Raw genomic sequence first — 24,189 nt, forward strand, 5'->3', positions numbered from 1 at the left:
TGAACCCTCACCTCTGCATTTCCTGCAGGCACTCAGCAGCAGAATCATAGACGCTGTGCTCCACATGCCAAGAGGCATTAACAGCCACTGTGTAAACACTGGTGACCTTCTGGCAAGCTGTCTTGTCCTGTCCAACTTGGAACAGCGGCCCGGAGAGGCGCTCTGCTGCATCATGGCCAGAATAGCAATGACACAGGATGGTCTGAGCACAGTCCTGCACCTCCACCTTATTAATTACGGGAAGAGAGGATGAAGGGCTCTAGAGGTTAACGGAGAAGTGCCTGCAAATGCCTCGGCTGTGTGGAGTGATATGCCATGTCAGCAGGGATCTGAAGACCATCCAGTTGCACGGACCCCTGGGGGAGTACCCCTGGCCATCACAGTTTCTCTAAGAAGCTCAGTGCCATGAATGTGGCAGAAAATCTCTAAGGAGCCTTGAGACAGCATCTGAAAGTCATATTCCAGCCCTAGGGTGCAGACAGGACCCTGGCACTGAGGGTCCATGGTCTGCACCGTGGCTCAAGTGAAGCACAGCTTGCCATTTTGGAGGTTCTTGACTTCAGAGAACTGTGAGGTCCAGGGCAGGGACCTCAGGCCTGACCTGGCCCATCATTTGTTTTTGTACGTACGGTTTCATCTGCATACAGACACACCAGTGTGCAGGAACTGTCGTTGACTACTCTTGTGCTACAACAGCATGGCAAAGCTAAGTAGTTCTAACAGGGGCCGTAGGCCCACAAAGAAAAAGATTCACAGTCTCGCTCATTCCAGAAAGTGTGCCAACCTCAGGTCTAGGGGATAAAACATGGGCTGGGGGGGCAAGACAGGTCCTGGGAACAATGGGAACCTGGGGCAATTTAGCCTCACTGCACCTCACTTCAGCTTTCTTATCTGTAGAATGGGCTCAATGATATTTACCCTACCATGAGGTGGTGGGGATGAAGTGATACGATTTCTTGGCACATGCGACCTATTCAATATGAATCCTCTCTCTGCTTGCTATGAAGTGGGGTTTGTGATGGTTGCCCTATCTGCTTCAAAAAGTGGTTGTGATTTTAAGTAGATATGAAAGCACTCTGAAAAGTTAAAGATGCTCTGTTGTGGTAAGACTGTCCTACAAGTATTATTCTTGAGATGAGAAATCTGGAGCTGCCAGCCAGGCTAAATCAAAATACAGTAGTTCCATGTTGATTGACATGTCATGGGGAAGCCTGAGAAGCCATGGATTTGGGGGGACCCAGTGCCCCTCTGTGATGAGTCATGTGCATCCCCACTGGGCACTCTGGGGGGTGGCCTGCTTTCCCAGCAGGGCTGCAGCCCATGTGAGCTGTGGGGCCTTAGGCATTTCCTCGGCTTCTCTGAGCCTCAGTTTCCCCACTTGAAAGACAGCACTGCCAACGGAAGTGTGGTGAGGATGTAATGAGACACGATGACATAGAAAGGCGGTTCTAAAAATGTTAGGTCTTATTTTCATCCCAATTCTAGTTATCGCTGGAATGAACAGCTGAGAGGGTGCGAGTGACTTGCACATGGGTCCGAGCTGGAAAGACAGGAAAATGAAAAGAAGGCAATGGTATGTAGTAATAGCTTCTAACCCGGCTCCTGAAATAGATCCGGCCCCCAGAGAGGGGAGCAATTCTCCATTTCTGGGCAAAACCTGCGTGACCCAGAGCAATGACAAACGGATCCCTGCACACCCTACGAGCAGCCGACACCACTCTCTGGAGGCAAAGAATCCTTTAAAATCCATTCCCCGTGGGCGTGGAATTACAGTGGAAGTCTCATGAGTTTATGCTTTCTCTAGTGGTCTGGGTTTATTATTTAACCCCATGAAACTGCTACTGAAGAACAGTGAACTGAGAAAGGAACCATAAGATTTTTCAACTTTATAAAGAACGCCTTGGTGCAAGCCAAGGGGCCTTACTGCATCCAAAATGGTTCAAGAGTCCTTAATTTTAGTGCAATCCACACAGCATTCTGTCTGACCTAGGTTAGAGGGCCTTCCTGCTCTCTCCTGTCCTGTTGAACTTAAGGGACACAGAAGTTTGGGGGATGCAACCCTCGGGCCACCTGGTTCTCTCTTCAGAATTCTGGGACACCCCCAGCCTGTCTCTGCCAAACATACCCCTAGAGTATAAGCCCCAGCTTGGCTTCCAGACAGGCACACACAGCCCCAGACAGGACAGCTGCTGCCCTTCCTGCAAGGGTGAGAGGTGATAGTGGAGATGAAATGATCTATTTTCTCTATTATTAAAATTAAGCTTCTATATGGTACTATAAGGTGGATAAATGCCATTATACATTTGTCCAAACTCACAGAATGTACAACACCAAGTAAGAGCGAACCTTCATATAAACTGTGGACTCTGGGTGATAATGATGTGTCAGTGCAGGGTCATTGGTTGTTAACAAATGAACCACTCTGGTGGGGGCATGTTGACAGTCTGTCTGGGAGGCTGTGTCTGTGTGGAGACAGGAGGTATATGGGAACTCTCTGTACTTTCTGCTCAATTTGCTCTGAACATAAAACTACTCTAAAGTCTATTAAAAAATTCAATTCACAGTTGCAAAGACATGGAATCAACCTAAGCGCCCATGAACTGATGAGTGGATAAAGAAAATGTGGTTACATATATATACACCATGGAATACTACTCAGTCATAAAAAAGAACAAGATAATATCTTTTGCAACAACTTGGATGGAACTGGAGGCTATTAGTCTAAGTAAAGTAACTCAGGAATGGAAAACCAAACCCTGCATGTTCTCACTTACAAGTGGAAGCTAAGTTATGAGTACACAAAGGCAGCTAGAGTGGTATAATGGGCAATGGAGACTCAGAAGGAAGGGAGGATGAGGGATGAAAAACTACCCACAGGGTACCATGTACACTACTTGGGTGAGGGGTACACTAAGATCCCAGACTTCATCACCACAAATTTCATCCATGTAACCAAAAGGTATTGAAATAAAAACATCAAAATTAAAAAGAAAAAGAATGAGCCAAGTGTGGTGGCTCATGCCTGTAATCCCAGTACATAGGGAGGCAGAGGTGGGAGGATGGCTTGAGTCCAGGAATTTGAGATCAGCTGGGGCAACATAGCAAGATCCCATTCTCCACAAAACGGGAGAAAAAAATAATGTAAAAAGATTCTAAGACCAAACATTTTGAGATCCACTATTTTATGAATATATTTTCTAAAGTATAACTGGTTCATGTTGAATTCTTTTCAATTCAATTGTATTCAACTGAAAGGGGAGACCTTCTCTCTCTACAAAAAACTTGATTTTTGCCTTTATTCGCTCTCTCCAACAAATGAGCAGGACACACAGAGCCCTTCGTAATGGTGACTGAATTATAAGAGAGAGGATAAAACCAGATGATGACAGAATGAAACAGACATGTTAAATACACTCCTTTGATGACATGGAATAATACCTACTCATAAGCAAATTTAAGTGCTTTCCATTAATCCATGCTACAAAGTCAACTCTGAGATTTAAACAAGCCGTGACTATATTCAATGCTATATATATGCTATATATACTATATACTAATGCTACTCAGGCAAGCGGCCTGTTTTTGTAAAGTTTTATTACCCCCCCCCCCCCCACACACACACACTCACACAAATTGAAGCTAGAGGTAAGCTGACCATGAAATCAACTGAGCAGCCCTTTCACCAAAACAGTCCCAACTATAGCATGTTGGTACTACAATTGTTTATGGTGGAGTTTGGTCAACAGCTCAAATGCTTGTCTGTTTACAGATAATATCTTATTTTTCCAAAACACAGGAAATAATGTCTCTGTGCCAATGCCACCCCCACCCAAATCACAGTATCATTTTGCAAAATGTCAGAAAAATATCTTTCTCCGTCTCAGGAATGGCTAAACACAACTGTCCTTGAGAAAAGTCCCAGCAATGTTTTTACAGAGTGCCGTGGTAAATTGCCCTACCTGATGTCTCATTCACATGAGAGGACTTGTTCTTCATTCCTGCCAGCTGTGACGGGCCAGCAGGAGTTAGGTGACTCCACATGCTATTAGACAAGAAGGTAAAACAACAAACCAACAAGCTTTGATGTCTGTATTTTAAGTATCACTGTCTGTGCAAGCTACATGGCCACCCGTCCAATGACTCTGCCTGGAGTGAATGCAAGGTGGTGGATGGCACTTGCTCAGCTGCTACTCACAACCCTGGGGTACGTGGAAGGAGAAAACAGGAGAAGAGAGAGGAAGAGAGGGAGAGGAAAAAGAAAGAGGCAGGGAGTGGGAAGAGAGAGGGGAAAGAAGTTGGGGAGAGAGGGGAAAGGAGGAGGGAGGGGAGGCAGAGAAAGAGGGAGAGAAAGAGAGAGGGAAAGAAAAAGAGGGAGAAAGAAAGGGAGAGAAAGAGACAGAAAGAGTAAAGAAGACAGAAAAAGATAAAGTGAAAGAGAAAAGCAAGGGAAGCAGGGAGGGGAGAGAGAAAGCAGAAAAAGAGAGGAGACAGAGGCAGAGAGAGAGAAAGAGAGAGAGAGGGAGAGAGAGATATTTCTACAATCCATATTCCTTCTTTTTCTTCTACAATCTCTGCTACATTCTAATTTGCTTTTTTTTTTTTTGCATTAGGAAGGAGATATTTTTTTCTTTTCTTTTGAGAAGAAATATTCCTTTTATTCCTGAAGTTGGGAGAAGAAATCTGACAGTTACTGAACAAGTTATTTCACTCCTCGGCACTGAGCAAAGAGAAGTTAAATGTTTCTCAGAGAGAGGTGCAGCAAAAGGGGAAAGCCTGTAGGAGGAGGGCATGGCAGATCTGGAAGAGAATCAAAGTCAAGTTCACAAGGTAGGTCTGGAGAGAGAGAAAGAGCTTTGCCAAACTTAGTCTGTGAGTTTAAAAATAAGGTTGTTTGATGGGCACTGAAACACCCATCTGTTGGGTGCATGTTCTTCTCTACAGAAAGCATTTGCTCTTGGAAGTCCATCAAGAGGGAAGCATTTCATATCGAATGGACAGGCGTAGCAGCCCCAGTCTGCAGTTCCCTCAGGCATGGCAAGCTGGGACCTCTCACTCATCATTTGTTTTCCTTGCCCTTCTCCCTCCATCACTGCACATGCTGGAGTCACCTGTTTACACTCTCACTCGCTCACTCTCATTGTCTCAGCAAACCAGATCTTGCTCTACAGGACGTCTGTCTTTGTTTCCGCCTTTGTCTGTCCCATTCTGTGTGTAACTCTTTCCCTGTGCCATGCCTACCACAAGACTTCCCTCCTCTTTCTCCCTAACACTCAGAACCCAGCAAACAAGAGGTGCACTGCATCACCGAGGCATGTGGGTACTTACGACAGAAGGAAGGTATTCACATCAACATCTAAGGTGTATTGTATGATGCACCTTGCGGAAATACCAAATACTGCAAGAAAAAACCAAAACTGATAAAAGTTCAAACTTTTGTGATGTTTTAGAAATGGGGTAGTCCCTCTGGGTACAGGCATTGAGCAACCTGCAAGGCAGAGGGAGAAATTCCCCAAAGAGCAAAGCCGTCTGTGCAAGGAGCTGTGAGAGCTGTGATGGAGAGTGGAGTCTTTACAGACGTGGGCAGAGTGGGACCTAGGTCATGGTTCTTCTTTACCGTTGACATTCTTAGGGTATCTACTTTTTGCAGAGTGTTACTACCTGGGGAAGCTGCATGCTGGGCACCCTCCCTATGAATTAGGAAGAATTTGGCCATGACTAAGCTACCTTCACACCTCGAATTCCCGAGAGAAATATGCACAGGGAACCCCAGGCAAACAGACGGGGTTCATTACTGTCTGGCTTGGGCCCTTTATCATCTGACATTCTCCCAGCAAGCTGGACTGAGTCTCAATCATCCCTTTGACTTTTTTGCTCTGATATCCTTGGTTCCTTTTTCTAAGGTCTTGAGATATTAAGGCTTCAGTGGCTGCACAGGTCAAGTAAAGAGAAATCTGCTCACTGTAAGTTCTGCTGGGCTTTGGTATGTGAGGGGCTGGGCTGGGGACAGCAGAGGTGAGCCAGGCAAGGGAGGGGTGAGGAGGGCAAGGAGAAAGTGGTTTGGACCCAGTCTTGCCCTGTCACACCAGCTACCCAGGAGAGAGCCTTCCTTAGAAGGGGAAAGGAATTGAAGCAGGTGTTGCCCATTATAAGATTCCACTTATAATCCCTCTCCTCCTTCTGTTGAAGACTTTTTTTTCTTTTTTTTTTCACAGAGGCTTAGTTGAGTGTTCCCGGAATCCATGAAATCCTCCTCTTCACTTGAGGGTGTGGGGATGAGAGTGGGGCAGGGAAGAGAAGTCACTCTGAGCTTCTCCAAGAGGGAGGACACAGCATCGCAGCCACAGACTTCCCACACTCCTTGGGACACCCTGATACTGACCAGTGGCACGTCCTCTCTGTGTTGGATTTCGCCATGAATCTACATCACAGGCTGGGCTGGCACTGAGAGGCACATCTCAGGAGGGTCAAGAGCTTATGAGTTTTCTCCCAGCAATGGCGAGCCCTGCTGCAGGGTAAATCAGTAAAGAGGCAGGAGTGAGCCCCAGACAGCACAGGTCAATTAGACCTGGGTGGCAGCAAGGGTGGTCCAAGGGACTTGTGCTCAGATATGAACTGGGGCAGTGGGTTAGGCTTCAGTATCTCTTTGAGGCCATAAATGGGTGGGAGAGGGGAAGAAAGTACACGTCAAATCTTGCATTCAGTCAGAGATCCAGAAAGGGTGCCCAGGGGGCTGAGCCCCGAAGTTTATGCACAAGCCAAAGTATTTTGATATATATAGTTTTGAGATGGGGTCTCACTCTGTCACCCAAGCTGTAGTGCAGTGGCATGATCACGGCTTGCTGCAGCCTCAACCTCCCAGGTTCAAGTGATCCTCCCACCTCAGCCTCCTGAGTAGCTGAGACAACAGGTGCATGCCACCACACCTGGCTAAGTTATTATTTTTTTTTGTTTTACATTTTCCAGCTGCTAGCCACTGGACAATTTTTGTATTTTTTGTAGAGATGGTGTTTCTTCAGGCTGGTCTCAAACTCCTGGGCTCAAGTGATCTGCCTGCCTTGGCCTCACAAAGAGCTGGGATTACAGGCATGAGCCACCGCACCTGGCCTCTAGGAATTTTGATGGAGAGTCACTAGAAGAGCCCAGGAAGAGGCATAATTTGCCAAAAAGATGGGAAGCAGCATAGTGTAGCTCTAAGTGCAGTGTAGCATCAACCTCTGCAAAAAGACAGATTTGGATTAAAAATCACGCCCCAGAATCTACTACCAGTTTGATCTCGAGCAAGGTACTTCACACTTCTATGCCTCCTTCCTCCATCTGTAAAGTTGGGATCATAATACTGCCCACCTCGTAAGGCCACTGTGGGATAAATGAGATAAGTGAAAACACTTAGCCCAGTGGCTGGCACAGAGTAAATCGCAAAAAGTAACTGAACCAAGGCTGATAATTCTTCCTGTTGAGTGTAGAATGACAGTATGAGTGGAAGGTGAGTGCTGAGAGCAGGAGGACACTACAAAGTAGCTGCAGTGTCTGGAGCCTGGGCCACCACCACTGAGGGTCACAGAAATGGAGAGAAGCAGGAAAGGCTGGATCCAAGAGAGATGGAGGAATAGCCCGACCCTATTAATTTAACATTTTACGGATGGCATACATGGCATTGTTGACAAAGACAGACGTTGATCCACACAAAGAGAAAAGATACCCAGTTTTATAAGTGATAACGGTGTTTCAGCTTTGATGTGTGTCCCATATGTATAACATGTACACTTGGGTTAAAGTTGCCTCACAGAGCAGAGAACAGCTGCAGTGAAAGCCATAGGGTCTCAGGAAGACAGGACCAAGGCTATTGGCTAGTCAATCATTTTCAATCATTTGAGTCAACAAGGGGCTCAGTGCTTCCTGATGCTCTTGGTTAGCTGGGACCAAGAGCCTCAAGAACACTTGGGGATCACTGTAAGTAGAGTGACCGTATGTTCTGGGTTGCCCGGGACAGTCCTGGCCTGTGCTTATTGTCCTAGCGTAATAGGAATAGTGTCTTTCTCATGCTTCTCGTACCCTGGCTTGGGTGATTCATATTTAACCCAACTCGAAGGGAGAATTCCACATGTGAAGTCTCCAGGTTCTCCCTGGGCAGAGATGGAGGCATTAGCTTCACCTTTGGAGTTGAGGGCTTGGGTTCCAGAGCCACTGTGACTCCTCTAGCAAAAGCCTGGAACAGCCTTGTCTCCAACAACGCTGTTGTGCTGCCTGGGTCTTCTCTAACTTTCTTGCAAGTACAGGCCTGAGTCTTTCATGGTTCCTGGGTTGACGCTGGTCTGAAACTTCAACATCGATGGCAGTGGAAGAAGAGCAGGGGTGCTATTTTTAAAATTGTTATGTGTAGGCCTGCTATATATTTCTGTCCTCAAAGATAATCATGTATGCTTAGTGAGGATCTTGAGGTTTCATGGCAATTGCCATTAGCCCACATGGTGTGAGGCTGGGCCCTTGATGGAGAAATATAGGACTTCATCCTTGAATCCAAATCCTATCAACAGATATTAATGATCCTAGTAAATGAAGGAGGCAGGTTTCAGTGCATGAAAAATGTGCTCTGTGTCTCTTTAACTTCTCTATGCCCCATTGTCCTCAGCTATAAACTAGTGCTTTGGCACCAATGATTCCTGCAACATATACAGGTCTAAAATCTCGTGAGAAATCAGTCCAGACACAAAGGGTCTGACAAAGGTATACTTTTCAGCTTATTTCTGCCATGATTGTGTAGTGATTATTGTTAGCATCCCCACCTAGACCATGAGGGTAAATACACAACTGAATGAGTGAGGGAATGAAGGCATGGATGAATCCCTTGCCTACAGATTACACTCTAGAAGGAAAATTCCACATGTGAAACAAAATTTTGATTATGAGATTACGAAGAGGGTGACCAAAGGGTGAGACATTGATGGCTCCAGTGTGTAAAGCCTATCCGAGAATTCCCAAGGCAATATTACTTTAGTACATTTTTACTGGCAAAAGTTTCTTCTCCGTATAGGTTTATTTTAATTTTTATTTTATTTGTTTATTTTTTTGAGACGGAGTACAGTGGCGCGATCTCGGCTCACTGCAACCTCTGCCTCCTGGGTTCAAGTGATTCTCCCGCCTCAGCCTCCCGAGTAGCTGGGATTACAGGCACCTGCCACCACACCCAGCTAACTTTTGTATTTTTGGTAGAGACGGGGTTTCACCATGTTGGCCAGGCTGGTCTCAAACTCCTGACCTCAGGTGATCTGCCCACCTCAGCCTCCCAAAGCGCTGGATACAGACGTGAACTACTGTGCCCAGCATATGTAGGTTCTTAAGTGTCTGAAGTGCCAGTAGTTCTTCTCACTGCTTGTTTTCCTTGGCGAGGATTAGTTTCTCAGAAATACTGAGAATGGCATGCGTCGGTTTAGGTCTCAGTTAGTAAATGTTCGACTTAAATATGTCACACATCTTACACAAACTTCACATTTGTGTGTGTGAAGAGTGTTGCACTGAGAAAGTTCTATAGCGTCTATAATGCTCTGGGTATGAGAGACCCCATGCAATCCTGGTATAAAGCAAAAGTGGGTTCCATTCAAAAAATAGTGAAACATTGTTCCAAAGTTCAGATCAACAAAAAACTCTAAATATCTTTATTATTTATTTCATAAAAGGATGGGAAAAAATCTACTGCTATGGGAAAAAAAATCTCCTTTGTTCATTAGTTTTCTTTTCTTATCTGTAAAGCACAAAAAACGGAGGGTTCTTTTCTTTTCTAATATCTTATAAAACAGTGATTACATATATTTCTTTTTTTTTTTTTTTTTTTTTTGAGACGGAGTCTTGCTCTGTCGCCGAGACTGGAGTGCAGTGGCCGGATCTCGGCTCACTGCAAGCTCCGCCTCCCGGGTTCACGCCATTCTCCTGCCTCAGCCTCCTGAGTAGCTGGGACTACAGGCGCCCGCCACCTCGCCCGGCTAGTTTTTTGTATTTTTTAGTAGAGACGGGGTTTCACCGTGTCAGCCAGGATGGTCTCGATCTCCTGACCTCGTGATCCGCCCGTCTCGGCCTCCCAAAGTGCTGGGATTACAGGCTTGAGCCACCGCGCCCGGCCGATTACATATATTTCTTAGTTCACTGTTCTCGGAGCTTTTGTCCACCACAGGTAATGCACTTGACAAAAAACAAAGAGAATGAATTATTTGGCAAAATGCAGGGAAAGTCTCAAATATGCACATACTTTTTGACAACCAATTCCATGTCTAGGAGTTGATACTAGGGAAATCATGAAGGTATGCAAATATTAAACCAGAAGAATGTTAATAACAAGGCTTCCTTATAATCATGAAAAACTAGTAAATACTCAGTGATAGGAGATTATAGTAGATTATGGTATGTCCACACCAACAAATGCTAGACAGTGATAGAAAATGATATAGAAATATCTATGATGTAAAAATATGTAGCAGAAAGTATTCAATATATATTTATTTTTCAGTGAAAAAAGTAATAAAATATTATAGAAAATCACTCAATTTTTAATGTAAGAAAACTATAAGTATTGAAAGGATAGACAACTATCCCTTTGTTGGGGTAAAGTTATAGATAACCTTGCTTATTCACATCTTCTAAAGGTTTTTTACAATAGATATGTATTAGTTTTGCAACAAGGTAAGCAATTAAAGCTATTTTTAGGTAATTTTGTTAGTAGAAATAATTATGCAGATTAGTTAGAAGCAATAAGATAGCTTGCAGGACTCACATGATTCAACAGAATGGAGACAATGAAGCTATTCCCTCACCCACATTAATTTATGTTGGTCCAAATGCAAGAAACAAGAATCTTGTTTGAAATCTGAACCATCAGTTCTCAACCCCAGAAACAAAGGAGAGGCTGAAGTTAAAGTCACGATTTAGTGAAGATGAGTCCTGAAGGTAGATGACGGGCTGAATCGACTCATAAATGGCTGTGAAACAAGTTAGTGTCAATACACCTGCAAGGTTTCAGAGGCCATTTTATTGGGAAGTATGGAAAATCACAAAATATTGACATATGCACCAAAAGAAAAAAAAGTCAAACAACGTGTTTCCTGAAATACTTTCCCGTTTTTCATCCCTTCAACAGAGTTATTTCTGGTGAAGAAATGTCATGATCAGGTCTGAATGCAGAACAATATAAAATTAAGAACTAAGTGCTTCATCAAGTTTCTGCAGGTGAGCCACCAGCTGCTTTGCATATACTGTAAGTGCCAGCCAATGAGGTTAATGACTCAAAAACCCAGAGTACAAGGAGAATACAATGTGCAAAGCAAGCGAGACCGCCCTTGCTCAGGTGCCATGGGAGGACACAGATGTCGAAAACAGAAACTTTCCCGAGAGAAAACAACCATGCTTGCATTGTGTTTTTACAATTGCGCCCTCATGTAAATTAACTCAATATAATTGGGTCCTTTCCTTCTTTGTTTTTAAAAAATCATTAATATGGAAATATGTTAAATATATACCAAAGTAGAAGATGATGTCAGAGAGGTAATCACCAGGCCACTAGTGCCCAGTGGCTATTGCATGAGGTAGGAGTCCCTGGAGGGTTCTGAGCAGCGCAGCAGCGTGATCTGGCTTATGTTTGAAAGGATCACTCTGACTGCTGCGTGGAAAGTCGACTGCAGGAGATGAGAATATAAAAAAGAAAAACGAGGTAAGAGGTCATTGCAATAATCTAAGGATGAGATGATGATGGCTTGGATTACTTGGTAGCAGGGAAGAGGTAAGATATACAGATTTTTCTCCTATTGTAAGAGTATCATTGTGAACATCTTAAAAATTAGTTTTATTGAGATTAAGATACATACCATACAATTCATCCACTTAAAGTGCACACTTCAGTGGTTTTTTTGCATAATTATGGAGTTATACAACCATCACCGTAATACATTTTATAACATTTTTATCATCTCCTCCCCAAATCTCTGTACCTGTTAGCATTCACCTTCTATTTCTCACCCCTCCTCAACCCTAGGCAACCACTCATCTACTTGCTGTCTCCATGGGCTTACCTAATCTGGACACCTCATTTAAATGGTGTTATACAACATGTGCCCTTTTGTGACAGACTTCTTTCACTCATCATCATGTTTTCAAGGTTCATTCACGTTGTAGCATGTATCGGTACTTCATTTCTTTTTATTACTTAATACAAAGTATGGATATATCACATTTTGTTTATTTATTCATCAGTTAATGGAGATCGGGGGTATTTCTACTTTTTGGCTATGATGAATAATGCTGCTCTGAATACTCCTATGCAAGATTGCTTTGTGGGTATATGTTTTCATTTCTCTTGAATATACACCTAAGGCCCAAGCCTAACTCTAAACTCTAAGTTAAACTTTTTTCTAAGTAACTGCAACTTTTTGAGGAACTGCTCAACTGTTTCCCAAAGTGTCTTCACCGTTTTCCATTTCCATCAGCAATGCACGACAGTTACAACGACTCCTCATCCTCGCCAACATTATCTGTCTTTTAATCCTGAACGTTTTTGTGCACCATATTGCATTCTTGATGATCTCTTTCGGGTACATTTCTTGAAGTGGTACTGCTGGGTTACAGTGTGTGCACTCTACAAAGGCTTCAGCCGTATTGCAAAATTATCTTCCAGTGAGGTCTTACCAATTTGTAATTGCGCCAATAGTGTATGATTTTCAACTTTACCACATTCTCACAGACTCCAGGCATTATTATTGTTCTTTTTAGTCTTTTCCCATCCAATGTGGAAAAAATTACCGCCTTTGTTCTATGTCTTTGACATTGTTAATTTTTTTTTCTATGACATTGTTAATTTGAAATATGTTTAATGTGTTCATTTGGTGGGTCTTTGTCTTATTTTTGAAAACTTTTCATATATTAAAAGTCAAACTTTTGATTGTATATCTTATAGATAATTTTTCCAATTTGTTGTTTACTTTTTAATTTTCTTTATGGTATTCTTCACCAAATAGAAGTTTAAGTTTTTAGATAGATATATTTGTCAGTATATTTTTAATGGCTTCTACATTTGATATCATGCTTAGAAAAGTCTTACTGACAAAAAGAACATATAAATATAAAACATATTTTCTTACAGTAATTGAATGTTATTTTTTACATTTAAAAATTACTCCACCCTATTGGTTTTTCTATTTATTTATTTATTTATTTATTGGTATATGGTGTGAAGTAGAGTTCTAACTCTCCTATCTTTGAATAATCCATCCTTTCCTCAATAATTTTTCAGGCAATTGTGAGCATTCATTTAATTCTTATATGTTATTGGATCCCTTACTTTCTATTCCTTTCCATTAAACTGTGTATATTTAGGCTGTAACAATATTTTAACTTAATTGTTGTAGTTTAATAAAGGCATTATAAAATCTTTTAAGCCGCACCAGTAGTCCCAGCTACTTGGGAAACTGAGGCAGAAGAATCGCTTGAACCCGGGAGTCAGAAGTTGCAGTGAGCCGAGATTGTGCCACTGTACTCCAGCCTGGGCAACACAGCAAGATTTTGTTTCTCAAAATAATAATAATAATAATAATAAAATAATAATAATGATAATCAAATGAATAGCAGTTTTCACTTAGAAGGACATGGAAGTTTATCAACATCCTTTAAAAGAAGGGGCTAAGAAACCAGTCCCAGATTGTCTAAGATATTAGACAATCTGTCCCAAAGTAATATTTCTCTCTCAAATAAAATTGTCTTAAAACATTGAAACAAAAGCAGAGAAACAAATTCTCCCTCTATGTAATCAGCCCCCTGTATCCACGAGTTTGCATCCACAGATTCAACAAACTACAGATTGAAAATATTTGAAAAAAATAAAAAATAACAATAAAAAATAATACAAGTAAAAAATACAGCAAAACAACTATTTACATAGCATTTACATCGTGTTAGGTATTATGAGTAATTTAGAGATGGTTTCAGGTATATGGAGGATATGCATAGGTTATATACAAATAACACATCATTTTGCCTAAGAGACGAGCATCCTGGAATTTCGGTATCTCTGGGAGTCCTGGAGTCAATAATCCCCTACGGATACAGATGGGTGATTTACATACTTGCTTATCTCTCCACCTAGTGGACTTCTTTTGTCATTACATCAGGCAGGAGCCTCTAAATGCTGGATGAAGGAGGGCTCTTGGGTAGACCTGAAGGAGGCTGGAGTAAAACCTTTAGAAATATTAACCACTAAAAAGATTATGGTGTCATCCCATGCCTACATTATTAACATTTGCTGATCAAAAGTAAATGTAAGGAATTCCGACGCGTATTTGATTTTTAAAATTTTAATTGTGATAACTATTGAAACTATCGGGGGAAGGAGCATGCCAGACATCTGATTTGTGCTCCCCTGCCTGACCCCTGTGGTCTCTGATAACTTCCTGGCTCTCTAGTATTATAAGAGATCCCAGGCTCATCTTATACATTTCCTGCTTAGACTTGGAAGCAACTGTTTCTCCAAGAAGGGCTGGTTTCTATTAGTGAATGAGGCATGCTCACTGCTACTGGATTGGCAGTTGAACTAAGAAATATTTGTATGCCAATAGATAGACGGACACACACATAAAATCTTTTATGAGTTCATATTGAGATTTCCAATTCAATTCCAAGACATTAGGGTGTGTGCTCAACTTCCCCTATTACATCTGAGCTCCTTTCTTCCACCTTGTGAATGTGAGTTTTCTTTTCTTTTTTTGAGACAGGGCCTCACTCTCTTGCTCTGGCTGGAGTGCAGTGCAGTGGCGTAATCACAGCTCACAGCAGCCTCTACTTCCTGAGCTCATCTGTCATTTTCTCCTTTACTTCTCCAACCTCAGCCTCCTGAGTAGCTGGGACTACAGGCATATACCACTCCACCCAGCTAGTTTTTGTATTTTTAGTGGAGATGAGGTTTTGCCATGTTGCCTATGACTGGTATCAAATTTCCAAGGCTCAAGTGCTCTGTCCACCTCTGCCTCCCAAAATCCTGGGATTACAGGTGTGAGCCACTGTGCCCAGCCAGAATGTGAGTTTTCAAAGACACCAGGAAAATAGAATTAAAATACCATATCTCATAATTGCTCATTTGTTTTGTGTTACATTACTCAACAGCCTCTGAATAACACCACTAATACTACCACCTACATGATTACTGAAAGCATTAACACATTTTTATATATGCTTTCCTTATTCTTCTCTCATTTGCATTTTATTTTACTATTTTTTGTAGAGATGAGGGTCTCGCTATATTGCCCAGGCTGGTCTTGAACTCCTGGCCTCAAACAGTCCCCCCAACTTGGCCTCTCTAAGTGCTGGAATTATAGGCATGAGCCACCTGTTCCACCATTTTTATCACTGGGCTGTATCTATATATATGTGAGAGCACAGATACACTGTACTCTCTGAGCCTGCCCCACTTACTGTAATGCTCCACATCAGTTCTTACTGTTAGTGTCTCTCTAGTCATGTGATTGTCTGAAGCTTGGTTTCCAGAAGATTCTTTAGGAAGTGTTCATGAGAACAATATTCCTTGAGTTTTTGCATGTTGATAAGAGTGGATGCCCTTTAGACTTGATATAAAATCCTAGGATGACACTTCCTTTACTTGAGCAGGTTAAACAGATTCTTCTCAAAAGAAGACCAACAAACATGAAATTTTATGTTGCCAACATACATATGAGAAAAAGCTCATCATCACTGGTCATTAGAGAAACACAAATCAAAACCACAATGAGATACCATCTCACGTCAGTTAGAATGGTGATCATTAAAAAGTCAGGAAGCAACAGATGCTGGAGAGGATGTGGAGAAATAGGAATGCTTTTACACTGTTGGTGGGAGTGTAAATTAGTTCAGCTATTGTGGAAGATAGTGTGGTGATTTTTCAAGGATCTAGAACCAGAAATAGCATTTGACCCAGCAATCCCATTACTGGGTATATACTCAAAGGATTATAAATCATTCTACTATAAAGACACATGCACACGTATGTTTATCGCAGCACTGTTCACAATAGCAAAGACTTGGAACCAACCCAAATGCCCATCAATGATAGACTGGATAAAGAAAATGTGGCATATATACACCAAGGAATACTATGCAATCATAAAAAAGGATGAGTTAATGTCCTTTGCAGGGACATGGATGAAGCTGGGAACCATTATTCTTAGCAAACTAATACAGGAACAGAAAACCAAACACTGCATGTTCTCACTCATAAGTGGGAGTTGAACAATGAGAACGCAAGGACACAGGGAGGGGAACATCACACACTGGGGCCTGTCGGTGGGTGGGGGGCTAGGGGAGAGATAGCATTAGGAGAAATATCTAATGTAGATGACGGGTTGTTGGGTGCAGCAAACCACCATGGCACGTGTATACCTATGTAACAAACCTGCATGTTCTGCACATGTATCCCAGAACTTAAAGTATAATAATGATGATGATGATAATAATAATAATAATAATGTTACTCCATTTTCTTTTAGCACTGCTGTCAAAAAAATTATCTTTTTTCCTTTATTTAAAAAAATCATATACTCTTTTTTTTTCTATGTACTCAAAGAAATTTTTTTCTTTTCTCTAAACTCCCATAACTTTACAAGAAAATATCTGGGTGTTGGTCATTTGGGGGTTATTATTCTCAGATATTCTAAAAGTTAAAATGAAATGATAAAAAATGTGAGAGAAAGTGACAAATATTGAAGGTGGGAAAACGATCAACCATATAGATAACAGAAATTCCTTCAGGTATAAAATGCTCTTTAAATATGCAGTTTCAATTTGTCTTTATTTCTGGAACATTTTCTTGAATTGTAGTTTTCAGTGTTTGTTTTGTTTCATTGCTTTGGATTTTGTGGGTTTTTTAATCCTGTAAGGAACTACTATGAGCTGTATGTTTGATCTTTTTGCCCATCTTTAATATTTGTCAGTTTCTCTCACTTTGTAAAAATCATTTCATTTCTTTTAATTTGTAGAATCCCTTTTACCTTTTATTTCTCTTAAGGCATGATACTACATTCATATGCTCTTGAGTTTCTTCTAGTTTAATCTTAATTTTTGAAACTACTTCTTCTTTTATTTTGAATTCTTTCCTCATTTCTGAGTTTTGCTAATTCTGGTTTATGGTTTTTTTTTTTTCTCACATCTTATATAATTTTCTACCATTTTGAAATGCCAGGTTTCACTTTTGTTCAATTTGTGGGCACATTTTTCCGTCACACTTTCATTGTGTAGAATTTTTATTCTGCTCCTTGGGTTCCTTTTTCTTATAATAACTTCGCCTGGGATTTGACTTTAATATTTTTCTCATGCTCATTTTCATGTGAAATTGATTTTTCTGAACTTTTTGAATGAGATAGGGCTCGGGAAAGTCATGCTAGCTCCACTGTGCTTCCTCTTCTGTTTTTTTTCTGATAGTTTATGTAAATGGCAGCTTGCTTTCTGGGATTTCCTGGCTCTATCTCCCTCCCTGGCTTTTGTCTGGAATTTATTTTTTCTTCCTCTCTGTTTGTCCCCATCCTGCTCAATTCTGACCTCATCCCCGCAGCCCCTCCTCAGTGTGGGCCCCATCCCAGAAGGGAGCCCTGCTGGGCCAGTGTCTAGTGTCCATAGGGCTCAAAGGCTCTGGATACTTCAGTCCCTCTTGCCCTGAGCCTCTTGCACTGACCTGGTATGGAGTCAGAAGAATCCCATCCAGTTTTAGTGTGCTTCTTAAAGTAGTCCGTTCTTTCTCGGGAATTCCTGATGGCAATTTGGGGTCCTTTTATTCTCAATTCCCTCAGTCGCTGCCAACACTGGGTCCATCATTGCTTCTTTCTTTCCCCCACAGACACCAGGCAGGCCCTGTGGCTTGTTGGTGGTCTGTATTCTGGGGTGCCAGGAATATATTTTCATTGAATTTTGTTACAAATGTTCATGGGCTTTTGTCTTTGCTCTCTAGTTGCTTTATTTTAATGTGAGAATATAGACAGAATGGAAAAACGACACTGCCTCTGCTACCATCTTCCCAGAATCCTCTCCATACCTGTCTTACCTTTTGGCAGCCAGAGGTAGACTGTGGCATGGCAGACACAGGATCTATTTTGATGAGCTTATCCAATGAGATAAGATATGAGAGGTAAGATAAGGGATGAAAAGTAAAGAGAACAAGCATTTTTAAAAAATCTTAGCATTACATAGAGATTACTTAAGTATACTTAGCACACAATTAGAAAAGGTACAGACACACAGACCTGACAAAACTGTATAAGATGATGGTGTAGCATTGGCTGGAAATAAAAAGAAGCCCAGAGAAAGACACAGTCACCAGGCCTTCCTACTCCAAGGTCTTCAAACCAACAACACTCTTCTCACAATTTGGGTCACCAAATTAGGCTTGTCCTTAAGAAGCTCAAAGAAAATTAGTTGCTATATTTACAGTGAGTTTACATTCATACATATTCTGCCTCTGGAAGTGTAGAGAATTATCCCTTCCATTTGAGCAAAATTTAAATGCAGACAATTAGCTGAACCTCTAGAGGATAAATCTAGTTTCCTAGAACTTGTCATTTTGAGTATTAGGTTTGATGAGCACAAATTCTCAGAAGGCAACTTTGCCTGCTGGTTGGAGCCAAAGTCTGTGGGATAAGGATGTACGGGCATCACTGGTGATTTGCACCTTTCTATGGCAAGGGATCAGCATGAGGAACCTCTCTGGAGAAAGCACAAAATGCATCCTGTAGCACATTCATCACAAGCCCTGCTGGAAGGATCTAGTTTCCAGGTACCATTGGTTTGGCCTGAGATTGGACTGTTCTGGGCAGTTACAATACATTTGCAATGGCAAAGCATTTTCTTATTTACATTTTGGGCATGTTTCTGTCTATTGGACTGACTTCCAATAGAAAAATTAAAAGTAATATGTATTCACAAAAAAAGCATGCTCCTGATTCCACAGGATTTGGCCAATAATCTGAGGCAGCTTATAGTCCTTTGAAAATATCAAACATGAAAACATAGCTCTCAGGGTGTTTTTTAAGGGCAGGAAGAAAAGAGCATATGAAATGGATGTCCAGGAATTCATAGGATTAGGGGTGCCGCTCTTTGGTTCATGGAGGAAGCCATCAGGGATGAACTGATGAATAGGAGTACAGCTGTTAGGGTATTCTGGGGACCACATGACTGCATTGAAGCCATTCATCTAAATGTCTTAGTTACAGTATCACAGCCACTTGGAATATCCCCAAACAGTCAGCAGGCACATCACCATGCTCTAAAACCATTACTAAGTCTTTAGTGACTCATAATAACTAAAAATGTGAATGCTGTGAGACAGATTAAACATCCAGATTGGACTTTAGGAAGAAAGAAATTTAGAAGCTCAGGACTGGGAAGTCACTTTTTCTAATTTCCTACCTCATGTTGAAATCTTGTTCACAATGTTCCCCCAAGGGTATTTTATGTCCCCAAGGGGCACTGTAATGGTCCATCTTCACTCAAACATTAGCAGAGAGGGAACCTTGTGTCAGGACTTGGTTTTCCCCCTTTCCATCCACACAGATTCCTTCACTGATTTCACTGATTTATGTGCCAATGACTCCTACATGTGTGACCCCAACCGCACTCTCCTGTGTGCTCCAGTACAGCCAACCACTGATTTGACATATCCACTTGGACGACTAAGTCTTAAACTTCACATATACTAAATAGAACCATTAATCTCTGCTCCCATTCCATCCCCTACCCCCACCTCATGCCCCTACCTGTTTTCCCATCACAAGAAATGGCACCAGTCTCCATCCAGTTGCTCAAGCTAAAAACCTAGGAGTCAATTTCTTTTTTTTCCCCTCTTCCCTCATATCCAGGTCATCAGCACATTCTATCATATCTATCTCCAAGATACATCTTTAATCCATTCACTTCTCCCCATCTCCATTGCCACCATCTTAGTTCAAATCATTTGCTTAGATAATTTATAACTGGTCTCCCTGCTTTCATTTTTATCAAACCACCATCTACGCTTGGTAAAGCAGCCAGAGTGATCTTAAAATGTAAATCGAGTGATGTCTGTTTTCTAAATAAATCATCAATGTTTCCTGATACACTGTTGTAAAACTTCCCTCCCATCCTACAGGGCCCAGCATGACGTGGCTTTCCCTGCCTCTCTAGATGTGATACGCCTTCCTACTCCTGTCCTTTTGAGGTATGCATTTTCTGTCTCTAGTTTAACATCAAGAGGAAACTATTGATGTCATAATGACAGCTTCAGAGTTCAAGCTAGTGAGGTACAGAGACTGTTGCTCCTTCCCTGCAAAACAGCTCTGGAAGAATGAAGGTAAAGAAGTGAAAAAACGGAAATGAAAACAAAGCAGTGAGAAATGGCTGAAGAGTCTGAAGTCTGTCTTGAACGCATGCGGGTGAACATCAAGAAGGCAGCCGCAGACAACGTGAAGGAGGTCAGAGGAAAGCTCTCCCTGCTCTTGCCTTTTCCCTTCATACCTTGGGCAGATACCTTCCACCTGGACGTCTGCAGGAAGAGCCCAGCCCCAGGTGTGTATAGGAAGGGATAACTTGGCAGTGGCAAACCTTGCTGGGGGAATTTTGAAGATCAGTGAGCGCTGATCAGTCCCTCCTTGGACAATCACTCTCTCTTTCTTTCCCCTTCTTGCCCTTATAATCAGTGAGTTACAGTTCAGGGAACCTGACTCCTCCCACTGTGGCACCCCCTAAGGCAGCACGTCTCAAACTGTGGTCCCAAGACCAGCAGCATCTGCATCACTAGGGGACTTGTTAGAGATGCCAGTCACCAGGTCCATCCTGAACAAGCCATGCAAGAGACTCTGGGGGTGGGACCCAGCACTCTGTACTGTAATAGGCTCTCTGGTGATTCAGATTCACAATGAAACTTGAAAACCACCCCCTTAAGGGTCTGAAAGTAAAACACTGAGCAGCACAGTGGTAGGGACCAAGAGTGGGTCTATGATGCACAGGCTCCTGGCTGCCCTCAGAGTTTATTCCTTAACCTGTTCCTGAAATTCTCCGCCACTAAGCTGACTTTTGGCTCTTTATCCAAAAAATTACCAGAGTAACCGATTCTCCCAAAGAAACATGAGCTTACAGGTCAAAATAACTTCATAACTGAGGAGTACACACACTATAAATGAAAGACAAAAACCGGAACCATCCAAAGCAGAGGTATTACAACAGAAGTACAAAAAGATTTAAAATAAGTATAACTCTACTTAAAAAGATAAATATGAAGCAATAATATGAAACATAAACAATTATATACAAATATTACATATGGATACAATAACAGATGAAACAAAAAACATAGTAAATTGGATAAACAGCAAGTTGAATGCAGAAAATATAAAAAATATATTTTTTTATAAATATAAAAAAATATAAAAGAAAAGCTAAGAGATGTGAGGGAGAGAAGAATTACCAATATTTGATACTATGCTTCCTAACAGGACAATAAAAAAGAAAATAGAAAGGGCAAACTATGTAATTTCCCAGAATTAAAGGGTGTCAAATAGGAGAGATAAGATAAATCCATCCTTTAATACAGTGAAACTTACCAACATTAAAGACAAAGTGAAAATTCTAAAGACTTTTTAGAAAGGAAGCAGATTACTCAACAAGGAACTAGAATGAAATGATATCAGAAGTCACAGTAGCAGCACTGGGTGTAAAAAAAGACGGTGAAATAAGATTTTCAAACATCTTTGAACCTATAATTTTAGACTCAGCTAAACTGTCATCTGAATCTGAAGCAAACCTCTCATCCACAAGATCTCAGAAGTTTTTTCACACCAAGACACCAAAACACATAGAAAAAAGTCTCCATTAAAAAGAGCAGAAAAATCAGATTGATACTGAAAGACATATGGAAAGAAAGACGAGGCTGGGCACGGTGGCTCACGCCTGTAATCCCAGAACTCTGGGAGGCCGAGGCGGGTGGATCACCTGAGGTCGGGAGCTGGAGACCAGCCTGACAAACATGGAGAAACTCTGTCTCTACTAAAAATACAAAATTAGCCGGGGGTGGTGGCACATGCCTGTAATCCCAGCTACTCAGGAGGCTGAGGCAGGAGAATCGCTTGAACCCAGGAGGTGGAGGTTGCAGTGAGTAGAGATCATGCCATTGCATTCCAGCCTGGGCAACAAGAGAGAAACTCCGTCTCAAACAAAACAAAACGAAACAAAACAAAACCAAAAAAAGATGAGCAAATATCTTGGTAACTTTTATTTGAGATTAAAAAAAGACTAGGCTCAAAGAAAAGAAAGTATATCCATAAAAATTAAAAACTAAAAATTGGGCAATAGTAATATCATGGAAATGAAGCTAGATAGGAGAGACTAAAGGGATGTTAGAACATGCTAAAATATTTGTCTTGTGAGGTGAGAGAGACAGATATTGATACGTTTAAAGAATCAATGGAGATTCTAAGTTCAGTGATAGTTATCACATTATTCCATCAGAAGAACATTAAGAAAATTTATGCAGTGGAATTCGGGAGAGACAAAAAATACGTTAAATGAAAAACAGAAAACAAAATTGCAGAAGACAGTTATAAAATTACACTTACCACCAGTAATAAAATGATTAAATTTTAAACTTCTAGAAATTACCAGATTAAAAAGAAGAAAAGAAGATCTACCTTCATGTTGTTTATAAAGAGGCTCAATTAAAACAAAAATGATGTAAAAAGGTTGAAAGTTAAAAGTTGAAAAAGATACCGCATGCAAATACAGTTACAAAGCTGGGGTATAATCTTAATAGGTGACAAAATACAGATGATGACCAAAATTATCATAAATACAAAAATGGACCGTATACATGACAAAGGAAAAAAGAGAAAGATGGTATTATCATCATAAATATATACACTTGTCCCATGGTATCCCTGGGGGATTGGTTCCAGGACCCACTGAGGATACCAAAATCACATATGCTCTAGCCCCTGGTATAAAATGGTGTAGTATTTGCATATAACCCACGCATATCTTCTGTATACTGTAAATAAACTCTAGATTACTTATAATACGTAATAGAGTGTAAATGTTCTACTGTATTGTTTAGGGAATAATGACAAGAAAAAAAAAAGTCTATACATGTTCAGTATAGAGACAGCCGTCCTTTTTTTCCCGAATATTTTTGATCTGTGGTTGTTTGACTCCACAACTCATGGATATGGAGTGCTGACTGCATGTCTCTAACAGCTCAGCCTCAGAAAAGGAAGAGAAGCAACAGACTGAACCATAGGGAGAAAAAAGATTCCTAACCGAAGATGGATATTAAAATAGCTTTTTCAGAAACTGATCAAGCAGAAAAAAAGAAGCAGATATACTAAAGATCTGAAGACTGCGTTGGATGACTAGCTAAATTCAAAATACTCCAGAGCTTCCTCCAAAAGCATGATCCAGTTAGGTCAAAACTCACTTCAATATGAGACTAGGATGACATCCAAAGTGGATTTTGTTCCTGAAAGTACTAGAAGAGTCTATTATAATGCAGTACCTCTCACAGCGGGACAGTGCAGTAAAAACATCAAAACTGGTGTCACCCTGAGGTTCCAAGGAATTTCCTCAGGATACAGTAAAAACCCTCAGGGCTGCTGTGATGAAAGTTAGTCCTGAGCCTGGTGCTGTTTAATATTTCCTTTGTTAACCTGGAGGATACTATAATTGTTCAAAAAGAACACAGTGAATATCACACAGAAAGATCAGTGCTGTGGAGAAGATGATTATTATCAAGAGAATGACAGAGCGCTACATATGCTATTTCCTACAGCTGGCACACTCCTCTCCCTGCTCCCACAGCACATATTTCTTGTCTTCTTGGCTGACCATCTCTCTGGTCTTTGCGCAACTTCGTCACACTGTCTGTTGGACATCTCTCTATCCTTATACTTATCACCCTGCACGATACTTATTTGTTTTCACATGAGTCTCATCCACTAGATTCTAAGTCCATGAGAAAGGGGGCCCTGATTTATTCATCTCCGTATCCCCACAGTCTAGCAAACTATCTTAGTAGATATTTATTAAGCGAATCAGAAACTCGTGAAAGAAAAAATTCTATGTTTAACTGCTACAAGAATTACAAGATTTAAAATAGTTGCCTAGCAGATGCTAATTTCACTTCTAAATAAAAATATATGCCTGAACAACCCATAGACC

General features: G+C 41.2%; 1 protein-coding gene and 1 long non-coding RNA gene across 5 annotated transcripts in view; one reads left to right on the forward strand and one right to left on the reverse strand.

Annotated features, from left to right (window-relative positions):
- LOC105464118 (solute carrier family 35 member F3) overlaps positions 1–24,189 on the reverse strand; it is a 409,658-nt gene that overhangs the window by 155,699 nt on the left and 229,770 nt on the right. The gene's annotated exons all lie outside the window — the stretch shown is intronic.
- LOC105464113 (uncharacterized) lies at positions 423–20,412 on the forward strand. 4 transcript variants are annotated; one of them, XR_011610422.1, is made up of 7 exons: positions 423–621; positions 1,486–1,573; positions 2,565–2,725; positions 3,885–4,204; positions 4,611–4,827; positions 11,126–11,214; positions 20,135–20,412. It is a non-coding gene; the product is annotated as an uncharacterized lncRNA (long non-coding RNA). The 4 variants fall into 4 exon arrangements; XR_011610425.1 differs by lacking the exon at positions 2,565–2,725 and adding an exon at positions 17,963–18,139; XR_011610421.1 differs by lacking the exon at positions 2,565–2,725.

The sequence above is a fragment of the Macaca nemestrina genome, chromosome 1, assembly GCF_043159975.1.
Source record: "Macaca nemestrina isolate mMacNem1 chromosome 1, mMacNem.hap1, whole genome shotgun sequence".
Lineage (NCBI taxonomy): Eukaryota > Metazoa > Chordata > Mammalia > Primates > Cercopithecidae > Macaca > Macaca nemestrina.